This window comes from Lampetra fluviatilis, chromosome 38 (genome assembly GCF_964198595.1).
Source record: "Lampetra fluviatilis chromosome 38, kcLamFluv1.1, whole genome shotgun sequence".
Lineage (NCBI taxonomy): Eukaryota > Metazoa > Chordata > Hyperoartia > Petromyzontiformes > Petromyzontidae > Lampetra > Lampetra fluviatilis.
Genome location: NC_136312.1, coordinates 1,810,707 through 1,827,582, shown reverse-complemented (window position 1 = coordinate 1,827,582; position 16,876 = coordinate 1,810,707). Strand labels below are relative to the sequence as shown.

General features: G+C 47.7%; 1 pseudogene; it reads right to left on the bottom strand.

The window, feature by feature from the left end:
• Positions 1-11,404: 11,404 nt before the first annotated feature.
• LOC144945710 (U3 small nucleolar ribonucleoprotein IMP4-like) lies at positions 11,405-14,954 on the bottom strand (annotated as a pseudogene).
• Between the last annotated feature and the right edge of the window lie 1,922 nt (positions 14,955-16,876).

Here is a 16,876-nt window from a genome sequence, read left to right as displayed (position 1 = left end):
GAGATCTGGCCACGAATGATAGCAAAAACGAAGTGACTTATCGCTTGGAAATGTATCGCAGCCAAATACTCCGAACGCATGTTTATATTCTAAATGTGGAGGGAAAAATCGGGGGATCCAGAGAAAAATCCACGCGACCATGGGGAGAACATGCAAACTCCAAATATGCTGATGTCAGGGTCGAGATCGAATCCACGACTTCCTGTATACCAGGCGAGGTAGTTAATATTTCGCGACCGTGGTAACTGTAATACAAGGTAAAGGTACAGCCCCTGCAATTGCTTATTTGTGCCACTGCTGGTGAAAGGGCCTCTGCTAGAATTAACTCTAGAGTGCTATTCTAGAGGGTATTTTTTGGTGAACTCTTCCAAGCTTGCAAGACGCCTTGGAATAGGTGGGAGTAATCTTCTTGGTTTTTTCGGTAAAGTCACGTAGAATGGAAATAATGAAAATAAAACATAATAAAATAATTCTCACGACGTTTCGGCCACAACGCAAGCAGCCGTCCTCAGGTGAAGAACAGGTCTGTCGAGAAGACAGAGTCTGAATGAAACACACCAGGCTTGGAGCGTCTATTTAAGCTGGGTTGGAGGGGGAAGAGCGCCTTGACAAAATAATTTGCATATCAAGATGAATTTAGCATATTTATGGGAAATGCAGATATGGGATTAGTACTACTTGTAAAATGCGTAGGAGGTGGGCGGGGGGTTTAAAGTCATATCATGCCCGTGCATTATGCAGGATTAGCAGCATCAAAGGGAGGGGATGGGGTAGCATTAACAAAGGGAAGGAATGTTAATAGTATGTAGCTGCAGTAACTAAACCACCACGTAAACAACTAAAGTATAAACTACATAGTATCATCAGTATACTAAATATACTCTCCAATAAGCTGAGCTACTAACAGTAAGTAATACATTACAATTCTATGTCGCAAAAAATATAATATGCTTCCAGTTAAACGTTATTCTCTTACATCACACGGGCTTACCCTGTACTATATACTGCCATAGACAAACCCAACATTAAATTAAGTACTGTATTACTATACACCACCCAATACCTTATACATTGTAATATTACACTATGTATTATTCTACCCACCCTACTGTATATCACACTGCTGTATATTCACTGTACAATTACGATACTATATATTACTTTATACATTGTATTAAACATTACAATGTTATACTATTTATTATTATACAATCCGCTATACACTATACCATTGACCGTCGCGTGAAAGATACTAAGAGGAAGCAACGAAATATGTCAATGGGAGAGTGGTGGTTGGAGACTTGCAGCGGAGCAAAGAATCCATTCCTTGCGGAGAATACAAGATATATAGTCAATGCCAGTGAGTGGACTGCGGTCTGAAAGTCACCGTAAATGTGAACACAATCAGTTAAGATCCGAAATGGTTTATTACGTCCTTCCAATGATTGCTGAGCCAGAATCCATCTTCTTGGTTCAAATTGTCTCTTGTCTTTGTATATGTGGATCGCCTCATGAACGAATCTCTCATGGTAGCCAGATGGCTTGCAGATAACCTCTGTCTTGGAGAAGTCAATATCATGTGAGCCCACTGAATTGTAACAGTGATCTGCCACGGCTGAGGTGTTTGTCCTACCGTGTTTCAAGTCTGCTTTATGTTCACGGATGCGGTCCGAGACATGTAGTTTGGTTTCTCCAATTTAACTGCTACCACAGAGGCAACTTAGTTTGTAGACGCCAGGGTACTGTATGTCTGGAACCACATATTTTACAGACGGGACCAGATCACGGATTTTATGTACTGTGTTGAATCGGACCTGGATCTTGTGTTTTATCAGGATTTTGGAGATCTTTTTGACCCCAGCAATGTAGGGTAAGGTGATGGTTTTGAAAGGCTCCTCAACAGGATCCTTCTTGATGGTTGGAGTGATGGCTTTGCTGATTGTGTAGTCGGAGTAACCATTAGCCTTAAGAGCTTGACGTACGTGTTTGAGTTCACTGGCAATGTGTTCCTGGTCGGAGATGCATTGGGCTCTATGGTATAGAGTCTTGATGAGTGAATTCTGGGATGGATGGTGGTGGGAATCCGGTTTTAGGTAAGCATATGTATGGGTGGCTTTCCTGTAGACAGAGTGGCTCATTGAACCATCAGGTCTCCTTTTAATTAGGACATCCAAAAAGGGTAGCTTGCCATCTTTTTCGACTTCCATGGTGAATCTGATGGCTGGGTGTATGGAAGATCGGCCGTAGAGTGGCAGTCTGGATGGCGTCAGTCTCAAATTTCTCCATGAAAACGTTGGCTACAACCGGAGATAGGGGGGAGCCCATTGGGGTGCCCTCAGTTTGTTTGTAGAAAGTTCCATTCCAGGTGAAGTATGTATTTGTTAAGCAGTGTCTCACCAGGGGGGGTACCCCAGTATTCAGTCCTTGATGAACCAAGTCTTCAATGACTGTGATGGTGTCAGGTACAGGAACTTTGGTGAATAAGGAAACCACATCAAAACTAACAAGCAGGTCGTCTGGGGACGGAAATTCCCTTGATTGTCGATACCAGGTCAGTAGAGTTTAGTTCCGCAGGGGTGGTTTTTCCAGTGAAAGGCCGCAGGATTTCAGACAAAAAACGAGCCAGTTTGTAGGTGGGGGAGTTGATAGTAGAGACAATGGGACGAAGAGGTGTATCTTCTTTATGTATCTTTGGCAAGCCATATAATCTTGGTGGCCTGGCTGCAGAAGGTTTCAACGAGAACTGTTTGGTTTGATCAATTAATGCGGTTGAATCAGAAATTATTTTGTTGGTTTTAATGTAACCCACACTTCCGCTCGTAGAAAAACAACCCCCACAACACATCCTTTACATCATTCTGAAATTTAGTAGAGCACAATAATTACCGCACGGTATTGTTATTATTACGTAATTAGTGCTCGTGAAGCCTTCTTCGCCGGCTGCCACGCCACTCTGTTGCACAAGCGGCACTAAGTCTCGCGTGGCTGCGCCATGCTCGTGGCAAAGTGTTCGGTTTTTGGGTACCGCGTGTGCGCGCTCAAGAGTTCGCCGGGCGATGACAACCCCTGCTCCCCCTACTCAACACTTAGAGAGGGCGATCTCGTGCACAGACATGGGTAAACAAACAACGAAAACCATGGGGCACATTTGGAAAATCATTTGTTTATTGCTGGTATGACCAGTGTAGGTCACCAGTGAAAAATACATGCTTAGCTAAATGGTCGTTACCCAAAATAACTGCCTGACTGACTATATAGTTGGTGCACATTTGCATCTGGATTAAGGTCAGACTAAACCTAACCCAAGAGCATGATCTGGAATTCTAAAGGGAATAATTGCACCACTCTCTGACCAAGCAGAAACTGTTGGCACTGGCAGTTTGATGATCATACCTTGTCAGACTGCACTCAGAGGTTTTTTTACTGCTCCTGACATCTTTATGGCAATCTATGTTGATGGGGTGCTATTATAGGCCCTCCTGAAAATCCACAATTATGCCACAGTCTGTCTACCTGTTGTGGGGGGGGGGGGGGCGGGAGTGCGTATCAGACTCACCATGGTACCAAGGGTATATGTGGATACGTCCGATATGTGAACGTCTGTTGAACACAACGTTTACCAGCACCGTACGCACGGATTGGTTACGAGATACAAGATTAAAGCGCAGACTCCTTTAAATGTTGCAAGTGTGCTTTACGTACGTTTAACTTCTTTCCCACCGTACATAGCCAACCGTGTTAATCGGAGGAGGTGCAGGGGCAGGACAACAAACTAAACGCAGAAGGCAATTCTGAAAGAATGAGTCGTTCTAAAGAAATGCGCCTGGGCAGTGTGCGAATGTACACGAGATGAAGAAACACCGCGTGAAAAGGTCGGATTTTGGAACATCGATAGAAATAAGTAATATTTAAAAACACTTTTTTAAAAACACGCTTTAATGAAATGTACCGTACTAGTAATGGCAGAACTCTACGATCTTGATTTTTGATTATAGTGTGCTGATTTTTAAAGGTGCATTGAAAAATGTATATTCTGCTACTGATACTCCTGCTGTTGTGGAGTGACTCATGCAGCCAACTATAGCTGCAAAGTTTGGTCGTACATGTTACGTGTATCGTTTATTGTTAAATTTGAATCACAGTTCCTTTGATCACTGTTACATTGTTTTTATAGCTTTATTTTGGTGATTTTGAAAACGTTTTGTTTAGCCATGTTTGTTTGTTGTAGTACAGAGTTAGCCCGATAACTTTAATCTACATTGTCTTATGGTTGTTATTGTTTGACTTGCATCCCACTGGGATTTTTGCACACAGCATTGACATCCGGTGTTTATTCTGGAAGACTTTGCTGTTTTATCCAGGATTTTTCTGTTGTGATGTTTCTCGCTTTTTTTTTTGCGGTTGCACCCGAGTCAAGAGCCGCATGGCTCACAGGGTTATAAAACAACACATTCCTGCGGAGGGAGCTGGTAGGAACGTTGGGTTGCTCGGTCAATGGCCAGGGTCAACGGCGGCGTGGTGTATTCCGCAAATATGGCCGACTGTGAGGGCGGCACAAGCCGGCGTGAGTAGGTTAAACGTTGAGTTTTATAAGGGCACCACGGGGTGACCAGCCCCTCCCCACCCAGCCCCACCCTCCCCATCCAGCCCCTCCCCAACCTCCCCACCCAGCCCCTCCCTACCCTCCCCTCCCCACCCAGGCCCTCCCTGCACGACGGACGGACATAATAATCCCCTGTGGGCTGGTGTAACCAGGAGGTTCCTACCAGTATTAATGAAACTGAAACAAGGACTGTTGGATAAGTAACTTGGCAAGCCCTGATATGTTGCTGTTACTGTCATTGTTTAGACCCCAAGCGAGTCAGCATTTAACACATGCATAACAAACCTGTTTAAATCTCTTAGAATATGAATAACATGTCTACAATGATTGTGTTCTGATTGCTGGCACAATTGTGCCCTACATTACATGTATTGAATGTTATTCAACATTGGGGAGGAGTCTGCCTTGATGTTCAGACACTCGCTGCTAGGCCTGGCAAGGTAAGGTAAAAGTTAAAAGGTAAAAACAACGAGCCTATTTTTACCCTACCTTTTACCTTACCAAAATACAATCACTCTACCCTACCTTTTACCCTTTAGCAGGTAAGGTAAAAGGTAAAAAGCAACGAGCCTACCTTTTACCCTTACCCCATATAAATTACCCAATTACAGGGTAATTACTAGGGAACTACACATGAACAAGGTTTATAACGGTAAATGCTGGGTAGAGCGCTTTATTCATATAGAATACTCTCGAAGATTCCAATTTTACATGCTTGTTGGTGTTGTCATTGTTGTTGTTGACGTTGTCGTATCCTCAAATCTTGTAACAAAATTTTTACCCACTTCCTAATGTGGTATCGACTGCAAACTTGGTATACTTATGTCATACTGATGACAACACTATATTCTATCATAAAATCCTTTTTTATATGTTATGTTTCGGCTTGGGTCTAATTGTCCACGGTCAACTGACGTTGGCTGTAAATCACCACGGTCCCTTACGTTGTGGCAAGCTTCGGGGCCACTTCCTGGAGTCGTGGAGTTCTTCCATTACTAATACATTTCATAAAAGTGTGTTTTTAAGAATTTTTTTAAAAATATTACTTATTAAATGGAGGCCATGGACTGCGCCACTGAGCTTTTAGCGGTAAACTAGGTACTGTATTTACCGGGTAATACTTCGCGCTACCTTTACCCTACCGGGTAATTCTTCCGAGCTACCTTTACCCTACCTTTTACCTTACCCCTTGGCATGTCGACATCTTTACCTTTACCCTTTTACCCGGTAAAAAGGGTAAATTACCTTACCTTGCCGAGGCCTACTCGCTGCTGCCATAGTTGTCTCCAATCTGAAGGCACAGCCACATGGATGGTATCTCTGACATCAAATGACCTGCGAAGTCATGCTCGGGTTATAACAAATAATTTAAGTATGGTCATATGACCCTAATGACGTACAAGGCATGGGGGGGGGGGGGGCCTTTATCAAGCATTCGATTAATATAAATGGCCTGTACATTAACATGCATGTCTGGATTAGAGGTTGAATATCATTAAGTCTGGCGATGATGTTTAATGCAGGTGGAATAAACATGTTCATGTGGATGAATGAGTGATCGGACGCATGCATGTGTAATGCGAGCAAGAATAGGGTGGTTGCTGGCCTCCGCGCCACTCACACGGCCCGGAGTATTGGGGGGCGGAGCCTGGTCGACGGAGCGTGTGGGAGGAGCCACTGCTCACCTCGGCTCCAATGGGAGACGGGGTGAGCGGGGGCGGAGACGGGGGCAGTACGGGAAGGAGGAGTCAGGGTCACGTGAGGGGGAGGATATAAGGAGAGAGCCGGAAGAGATCGAGAGGTTGGAAGAGAGTGAGAATAGGGAGGAAGCCACGCTGGGCAGTGGCGGAGAAGTGGCGCCATTTGCCACGTGGACGGAGACCTACGCGCACCGTAGGCCAGCGGTGTGCGTGGGGGTGCCGGGACTAGCAGAGTGTGGAGGGGCTAGCAGAGTGTGCGGAGCACACGTAGCTAGCGAGTGGCTAGCAGGGTGTGCGGGGGCACACGGACCAGCAGTTTGGCTGGCGGCGTATGCAGGAGGGGCACACGGAGGAAGCAGAGCGGCCGCGGTGTGGGCGAGGGCCACACGGAGCGTGCGCGGGGCGCACGGCAGAGGCGGCGCGGGTCCGGACGAGGACGAGCGGGGTGCGAGCCAAGAACCCAAATAAAGGATGAACGGAGACCTACATCGCCTGACCGAGTCCTTTATTACACATGATTGGGAAAACGAGCGAGTGAGTGGCTTGTAAAGCAACAGGCACGAAATGTATTGAATTGGTACAGTGAGTGGTCAAATATGTAATAATTGAGAGGATGAGTAAGTCAAAAGGTTGCAAAATCTGAGCGTTGTTCCAACCTCCCCAGGCCATCCAACTTCAAACAGAATCTACTCCTCAACAACATGGACAGCCAAATCAAGTGGGCTGAGATCTTGGATGACTGAGGGTAAGTCCCAGATACCTGCATCACATTGCTTATATGCAGAGAAGGAGGCTCCTTGATCAATTACTTTTAGTAGACATGGCTTGGTGGTGATGGGAAGACGTAATGATCGAGTGTGGCTGAGAGGATGGGTTCAGATCTGAGTTTCAGCCATTTTTGTTTAAACTGGGGTCTCAAGCTAAACATGACTTGTAAAGTTTTACTGCCATGTGATCAATATTTATCAATAGCAGGTCCTGTTGTGTGGTAAGAGGCAATTACAGCGATCTTAAAATTAGTTCTGTGAAACTCCACGTCCTTCGTTCTCTAATTCATTACTCGTCGTTTGAATTAATTTTTTGTTCTTTGTAGGCCGGGAGTCGTCGTGCCAGTCGACCACGTGAGGGGACATGGATGAGGTGGACCCTTTCCCAGGCCAAAGTTGCTACAAGCATCACTCCCCAAAGGTGGTGGGGTCTGTGGGGGCCAAACACACAACATTTTCTCCAAAACTAGCACACCATCACACCAAAATATCACTACACCATCTCTCCACATTACCTTTCTCAAGACACCACACCACCACGGCCAATTAAATGCACCATCATAGAGCCTCATCGTGTCTCTACAGTGAGGGAAAAAAGTATTTGATCCCCTGCTGATTTTGTGCGTTTGCCCACTGACAAATGATCAGTCTATAATTTTAATGGTAGGTTTATTTGAAGAGTGAGACAGAATAACAACAACAAAAATCCAGAAAAACGCATGTCAAAAATTTTATAAATTGATTTGCATTTTAATGAGGGAAATAAGTATTTGACCCCCTCTCAATCAGAAAGATTTATGGCTCCCAGGTGTCTTTTATACAGGTAACGAGCTGAGATTAGGAGCACACTCTTAAAGGGAGTGCTCCTAATCTCAGCTTGTTACCTGTATAAAAGACACCTGTTCACAGAAGCAATCAATCAGATTCCAAACTCTCCACCATGTCCAAGACCAAAGAGCTCCCCAAGGATGTCAGGGACAAGATTGTAGACCTATACAAGGCTGGAATGGGCTACAAGACCATCGCCAAGCAGCTTGGTGAGAAGGTGACAACAGTTGGTGCGATTTTTCGCAAATGGAAGAAACACAAACGAACTGTCAATCTCCCTCGGCCTGGGGCTCCATGCAAGATCTCACCTCGTGGAGTTGCAATGATCATGAGAACGGTGAGGAATCAGCCCAGAACTACACGGGAGGATCTTGTCAATGATCTCAAGGCAGCTGGGACCATAGTCACCAAGAAAACAGTTGGTAACACACTACGCCATGAAGGACTGAAATCCTGCAGCGCCCGCAAGGTCCCCCTGCTCAAGAAAGCACATATACATGCTCGTCTGAAGTTTGCCAATGAACATATGAATGATTCAGAGGACAACTGGGTGAAAGTATTGTGGTCAGATGAGACCAAAATGGAGCTGTTTGGCATCAACTCAACTCGACGTGTTTGGATGAGGAATGCTGCCTATGACCGCAAGAACACCATCCCCACTGTCAAACATGGAGGTGGAAACATGCTTTGGGGGTGTTTTTCTGCTAAGGGGACAGGACAACTTCACCGCATCAAAGGGACGATGGAAGGGATCATGTACCGTCAAATCTTGGGTGAGAACCTCCTTCCCTCAGCCAGGGCATTGAAAATGGGTCGTGGATGGGTATTCCAACATGACAATGACCCAAAACACACGGCCAAGGCAACAAAGGAGTGGCTCAAGAAGAAGCACATTAAGGTCCTGGAGTGGCCTAGCCAGTCTCCAGACCTTAATCCCATAGAAAATCTGTGGAGGGAGCTGAAGGTTCGAGTTGCCAAACGTCAGCCTCGAAACCTTAATGACTTGGAGAAGATCTGCAAAGAGGAGTGGAACAAAATCCCTCCTGAGATGTGTGCAAACCTGGTGGCCAACTACAAGAAACGTCCGACCTCTGTGATTGCCAACAAGGGTTTTGCCACCAAGTACTAAGTCATGTTTTGCAGAGGGGTCAAATACTTATTTCCTAAATTAAAATGCAAATCAATTCATAACATTTTTGACATTAGTTTTTCTGGATTTTGTTGTTCTGTCTCTCACTGTTCAAATACAACTACCATTAAAATTATAGACTGATCATTTCTTTGCCAGTGGGCAAACGTACAAAATCAGCAGGGGATAAAATACTTTTTTCCCTCACTGTATACCATCACAAGACACCATCTCTCGAGAACATTCCACTACTTGACCTCTCCAAATAACACCATCTCTCCACCATCCCACTCATGCAAGCACTTGAAGTGGTAATTTATTACCAATGACAGAATTATATAAATCAGTCACATTAATTGTCTGTTAGTTGATTTTGAAGTTTCCATTCCAGTTGCCCATTATGGGCACTACATGGGCACTACAGTGGGCTACCAGATCTTTATAATGGAGCATTCTGTGGAAACTATTGCAGTGATGATTGTTGACAACAATTGCTATGAAATCTTCGCAGTCGATCACAGCCTTAAGTGCATGTATGGGGTTTGTGAGGATGTAACATGTATTTTGATTCTGTAGGGGTTGGGATATTTAGGGGTTAGGGCTACACGTACAATGTGATAAAAGTATTGATGGATAAGGTGTTATGTTAACATCAGGTGATGGTGTATATTCATGTGTGTGCTAAGCAAGCTTGAATGAGTGAATGTGGATGTCTGCATCTGTACATAGATGTGTGAGTATGCATTTGTGTTTATGTGCACGTCTTATGTTTGCATGCCTGTGGGTATGAATTTTTAACAGAGGCTTTCGCGACCAGTATTATTCATAATAAACGTTTTTGTGTTAGATCACGTTATTTATAAATGTGTCGTAACCTTCCACCACCCGACACGGCCAATCAGTAAAAAAGTGTCGCGTTGACAAATAGTTCACTACTTTAGACCACCGGTGTGTTGAAGAGTGAATCCACAACATTTCCAGTTTTTTTTTGTAAATGTTGTGGTTTCACGCTTCAACACACCGGTGGGCTAAAGTAGTGAACTATTTGTCTTTTGTCAACGTGACACTTTTTTGATGATTGGCCGTGTCGGGTGGTGGAAGGTTACGACACATTTATAAATAACGCGATCTAACACAAAAACGTTGATTATGAGGGTATGAATTTGTGTTTGCATGTGCATGTCTGAATATTCCTGTGGTCATCTTTACTTGAACAGAGGATATTTGGGGAGGTGAAGGACTTCAGCGGGGTGAAGCGTCTCAAGGAGGAGAAGGACCTTGCCACGGAGAAACGCCTCGTGGTAGAGGAGGACCTCTTTGAGATGCAGCGCCTTGCCAGGGTGGAGTGCCGCACAGAGGAGAAGTGCCTCAGAGACGATCTCCACCAGCAGCGCCTCATTAAAGTGAAGTGCTTCACGGATGAGAAGCGTCTTGTTCTCCCCGTGGCCGCGTGGATTTTTCTCTGGGTCCTTCGGTTTTTCCCTCCACATTCAGAAACGTGTTTAAGAGTATTTGGCTGCTATAAATTTCTGCGTAACAAGCCACTTCATGGGTATTTCATTTGTGGCCAAGTCGCGTCTGGAAAAGAGCTGCATAGCAGTGGGCCTTACCTGCTAAAATAAAAATAGATTAGTTTTGTTAGTTTATTTTGTGCCACAGAGGGGGGGGGGATGTCCATTCAAATGGTCGAGATGTGATGTAAGGCGCTTGTGACTTCCCAAAAATATTATTTATTTATGGCAGTTTTTCATATCTACACATGCACAACGACACGCCACTTTCTCCATCTGTCTGACTTGGTATTTTCTTTTTTTTTACTTAAATAAATGTTAATTTCGTTTTGTGTACACGTGTATGTTTGTGTACACCGTTTGGGGAGCGGTGGTACAGCAGTTAGCGCCCTACGAACTCAGCCATCTGAGTACGTGGTGTGGTGTGTATAACATCGTAAACCTGGGGAGACAAAGGCAGCCAGACGTGGGGCTGGCCACCCACCCACTTCTGTGCCATGCCGGCCATCATAGGTGCTACCCGCTAACAGCACTTGCCCCAGCAATCTGTTAACGGCGATACGGGGTACTTTTGTCTTTTTGTGCAATTGTGTGCGTCTGTGCGACGCATGCGAAGATGTGCATGTTTGTGTTTGATAAATGTACATCCGCAATGTGTGTGTGACGCGTATGATGCGCGTGTGTGACGAGGGTTGGAACAGCAATTCACGCACTGCCCTATCCACACGGCGACCTCTCCTCAACGCCTCGAGCCTCGGCGGAGAGCGCCGCGAGTTGACTCCAACTCCGGGTTTTCAGGGACAAACACCCCACCCCACCGCCCCTCCCCCCAGGCCCGCAGTGTTGGGGGAGAAGTTGCCCCCCCCTCAATCCACGCTCAGGAACTTCCGCTTCTTCGCCGTGTTCATGTACAGTCGCCAGGGCCACTCCACCTCGGCGGTGGCCGCGTTGTCCAGCGTGCCCAGTTTAATCTCGTAGACTGCGCGACACACGAAGGCAAAGATCCCCCCCATGTAGCCTTTAAGACCGTGTGGGAAAAGCGCTGTTCGCTTATTAGCACGTAGGAAAGCCACCACGGCACACGAAGGGGTGGGTGTGGGTGGCCAGCATTACGCCCGGTCATCTTTAAATTTACACATCGCATCGGGGGTGTGGGAATGCGGGTCAGGTCACGGCACAGCGAATGCGACCAGAGCAGCGGCCCCACCGACTCAAGTTCCGACCCGCTCTGCAAGTCACTTGTGGGCTGCGCGGCCCGACGCTAGACTCTTACATTCAAGCCCATCATCCTCCCTGGGGTCGACCACTTCGTAGGGAAGTCCACAAGGATTTTCCACCGCCTCCGCAGGGGTGTAAAGTGGAGACGAGCTGGAACATGTCAAGCAGACTTACACTTCATCTTGAATCACGGTCCCACCTCCTTCAACTCGATGTCCTTGCCGTCGCGCTTGTAGACGTGGTGCCTGTTGGGAGGGGGGGGGGGCACAGAAGTCACAGGAGGGGTCGCGGCAAGTCACACGGACGGTGCTGGACTCTCATTACGCGTCCTAGCAGACGTTTGTCAGTTAGAGGCCAACGCCCGCCCTGTTAAAAACTGCGGATGCATAAACGCGCCGTCAGCTCAGAGATGGCATTAAATAAAAACTCTGTGCCCATGCTCGAAAACTCAAGTAAAACTAAACTATTTTTATTTTACCACTGAGCTATGTAGCTCTTCACATAAAAATGTATAGCTGCCAAATACTCTAAATTCAAGTTTTTAAATGTGGAGGGAAAAACCCGGAGGGCCCGGAGAAAAATCCATGCGACCAGGAGGAGAACATGCAAACTCCGAATATACAGGCGTCAGGGTCGGGATCGAACCTATGACCTTCTGTATGCCTGCCGAAGTCGTCAACATCTCACCACCGTGGCATGCCGGCGAAAATTTACAGTTTGTAAAACAACCCGCAAATGACCTAGTTGGGTCAAATCACATCGCAACATCAAAATAGTTTAGTTTCACATATGTGCATTGTCGGGGTCTGCACTCAAGGCCACCAGGGCCCCCAAGTGGCTCGCGGTGGGCCTTGCAATGAAGAACGCTGCGGCAGACCCATCGGCGACGGACAGCGGACGACGACGACTGAGGCGTTGCGAGGAGGCGCGGCGGCAGCGCACCTGAATGAGATGTAGTCGTCGTCTTTGGCGAGCGTGATGATGCGCCGGCTGTCCTTCTTGGGCACAGGGAACAGGTACCGGAGGTTATTCGACACCTGCTCTCGCCACAAGAGAGACGGGGTAAAACACGCCGAGGGTAACTATCGGGCGCGCGCGTGCGGAGATTCCTCGTCCTTCCCCCCCACCGGCACCTCAGATTAGCACGGTCTGTCTACGTACGGTGCGAAAGAAGTTCAACATACATACATGAGTATGGGTCTCTGTGGTTCTATATGAGTCTGGATTTCTGTGGGTCTCTTCCTTCCGATATTAGGAACACACTGGGAGCTATGCGCTTTTAAATCTAGAGTGGAAACTAATTTCTTTAGAAATGCTTGTTGTGTTTAGTTTGTTGTCCTTCCTCTGCACCTCCAATTAGCCAGGTTGGCTATGTACAGTGTGAAAAAAGTTCAACATACGTACATGCCACGTCGGGTTGGTCTCCCGGGCACATTAAACTCGCAATAATTTAGCGCTGCCGTGGCGAGATGTTAACTACCTCGCCTGGTATACAGGAGCCGTGGGTGCGATCCTGAACCTGATGCCTGCTGTATATTTGGAGTTTGCATGTTCTCCCCATGGTCGAGTGGATTTTTCTCCAGAATGAAACATTTGAAATCTCCAACCAGATCTAGACTAACGGATGCACACTCGCATCACTTGTTACGACTAGCAGTGACAAATATGGAACCGGATATTGACCATCTCATTAGCCAAAAGCAGGCCCATAGTTCCCATTGAAATACTGGCAAGTTGTTGATTTAACTTGACTTGTTCTTCATTTTAAATATTGTATTTGTTCCCGTTTTGTTTCTTCACTTCAAAATAAGATATATTCAGTGTGCATAGGAATTTGTTCATAGTTTTTTTTAGCTATAGTCCGGCTCTCCAACGGTCTGAGGGACAGTGAACTGGCCCCCTGTTTAAAAAGTTTGAGGACCCCTGCCTTAGACAGACGGACGGATGAAGCTGATGAATAAAACGCTTTAGACCTTCGTTGGCAAGGGGGTGGGGGCGGGCACACAGCACCTGGCCCAAAAGTCTGCTCACCCTTTCCGGTTCTGAGACATCTACAAGTTGCCGGGTGGTAGGTGTCATGTTCACCGCTGAATTTCGGTACGAGCGAGCAGCTCAGCGTTAATTTTATTTATAGAGGCGTAGCGCTGCTGTTTTTAAAAGAAGTTGCCCTCACCGCAGAGAACCGTAGTGACACGACCGGTACTCTATGGAACAAAACTGCCACACGCCCTCCCGCATGGCCTTATGGAGCCTCGGTGTGGCTTCACGTCAGAAGACGTACTTGAGTTTTTCTTACGGTTCCGTTTCGACGACGTATATGTACATCATCGAAATGAGAAAGGGTTATAGGCTATACGAGGGATCTTCGTGTTTGGGGGGGGGGGGGAGAAAGATGTGGGTGAGACTGGCACGGTGCCCGCACGCACCCTCTTTCCGAGTCCCGACGTGAAGTTGTGCATCACGAGGTGCGGGAACGCCTCGGACATCGTGCCCACGTCCGGGATGTCGTGCCGCATCACCAGGCTCGAGAGCGTGAAGTACGCCGTGGGGCCCAGCGGCAGGTGGCACATCACCATCCCGTCTGTGGCATCGTACCACGTGTCACATGGACAACAAGCCGGAGAGTTTGACACACCACGTGCGTCACACAGATAGCGTACTGGAGTTAGACACACTGCCATTCCATCTGCGGCATCATACCACACCACACCGCACACACAGTTAAGACATCGCAATCCCCCGTCTGCAGCGTCATACTACACACCGCACATCGTACACACAGTTAAATACACCGCCATCCCCCGTCTGTTGCACCGCATCACACCGGGGAGTGGCAGCAGAGTGGCTATCTCATTACACTACGAATCCGGTGACCCGAGTTCGATTTCCGGTGTGTCCAAGCATCGACAGTGGGGAGACAAAGGGGGCCAGATGCGGTAATGACCACACCACCCAACCCGCCGTGTGCCGTGCCAGCCTTCGTAGGTCACTAGACAAACAGCACTTGTCCTAACAGCCTGTTAAAGGCTACACGGGGGAGCTTTGTCTACTGCGGTGCGTGCGCGTGCCTGGCATACCGCGGTGCTCATGCAGGACAATGAAGTCGGTGACGGCGTTGGCGCCGCACGCCCGCACCAGCGCCTCCAGCTTGTGGCTTCAGCGGTTCATCCGCTGAGCATTCGGCAGGATCAGCTTCATCTGTGGTGGTGGTGGGAGTGTGGTGGTGGTGGTGTGGTAACATGACACCAAGCGGTCACTCGCCGAGTCCGCTCGTCCCACCGGCGTCCGTCCCGGCCACGCTGCCTTTGTCCCCCCACCTCCCCGCCCCCCACTGCATCAGACTTAGGTTGTGTTGTTTGTTTTTTCCATTGCGGAAGCCAAGCCGTGCCGGTATACAGGGTCGCCAATTCCCGTGTTTGATACACGATGGGGGGTGGGTGGCCAGCACCACATCCGACCGCCTTTTTCTCCCCAGTGGCGATGTTTATACAATGCACCAGGTACTCATTTGAGGCTGAGTCGACCTCAGGGAGGCCCAGGAACGGAATAGTCACCGGTGTTGGCCGTGAGCGGGAATCAAACTCGGGACGCTGGGTTCGTAGTGCAGCGTAGCGCTAACCGCGAGACGACCATCAACAACAACCGCCATTCGCTACGTGCACGTTAAGGCCACGTGAAGCGTCGAACGCCCGCTGGCAGCAGGAGGTCACGGAAAGATAAACCCAGGTTGCCACTGGTTGCCTGACTGAGATGACTGGCCGATGCACCACCTGTGCCCCCTATTGTGCTATACCACCGCTCCCACCGACACAAACTCCCTTAGGCTATCATTTGTGATGGCCAGGTGGCTTCTGAAAAAAGAAAGCTACATAGCTCAGTGGGGCCTTACCTGGTAAAAATATAGCTTAATAGTTAATTTATAGTTTTTAAATAACAATCAGCCGGCGCGTGGCACGTGTCTCCACGCGAGAAGAAGACGCAAACTTCTTTCGCACTGTACGCAGCCAACCGCGCTGAATCGGAGAAGCAAGCCCAGACGAAGATGCAACAGCGAGCAGCAACAAACCACGAGCTTGCACTCTGAGTGCGGCACCACGATGCACCTAGCGACATCGTTGATTAATCTCTGTAATTAATATCGATGATTCGATCCCACGAGAACAGATTCCACAAGAATCGATTCCATGACTATTTTTGTAAAGCGAAGAACGCGAATCGATTCAAACGTGTTCATTACGGTATCATCAGAATCGGTATTGATTCTGTGCCGGAGGAATCCGATGAGCTATAAAGCTCTTTGATCACAGATGTGCTAGTAGGGGGCACGTGGTCATAACGTCACAACAACAAACAATACAAAAACGAAAGGAGTGCAAAGGGAAGGATAGCAAACCACTAAAAATAGGTTAAAAAAACCATATAAGTTAATACTCTTTCGTTCTTTCGGTAAGAAGTCTCGCTCTCCGTTCTACCCACTACAACTGGCGTCAGAAGTAGCCAAATAATTATCTGAATCGCTATTTTGGAGACGCGAAGAGAAACTCGTACCAGGGCTCCGGAGGAAGAGGAGGACGACTCAACAGCACCGGGGTTGGCAGCCCCGGAGGGGGGAGGAGAAGCGCCACCGGCCGAGCTGCACACTGCTCGGCCGCCCGGCGGCTGGAGGGCGCTTCGGGTGGCTCACTCCCGCCTCGCCCAACTCCTGCACGCGGCGGCATCCATCCTCGACGAAATACATCGCGGGTTATAACCACAACAAATATAACCACAATCACTGCGATCATAACCACCATAACCACAAATATAACCACAACCACCAGCTACATAACCACAAGTATAACCACTACCGCCACAACTATAACCATAACCACCACAACCAACATAACCTCAACCACCACAACCATAACCACCAACATAACCACAACAACAACCACAATGATGCTGATACACTCTCACACCACCTACACAACCACTGTATCAAGGCTCTGTCGCTGTGGGTCCCCTTGTCTCCTTGTGTCTCCGTGTCTCCCTGTGGGTGAGTGGGTGGGTTGGTGAGAGTGTCAGTGGGTGGCAGAGTGGGTGGGTGGCAGAGTGGGTGGGTGGCAGAGTGGGTGGGTGGC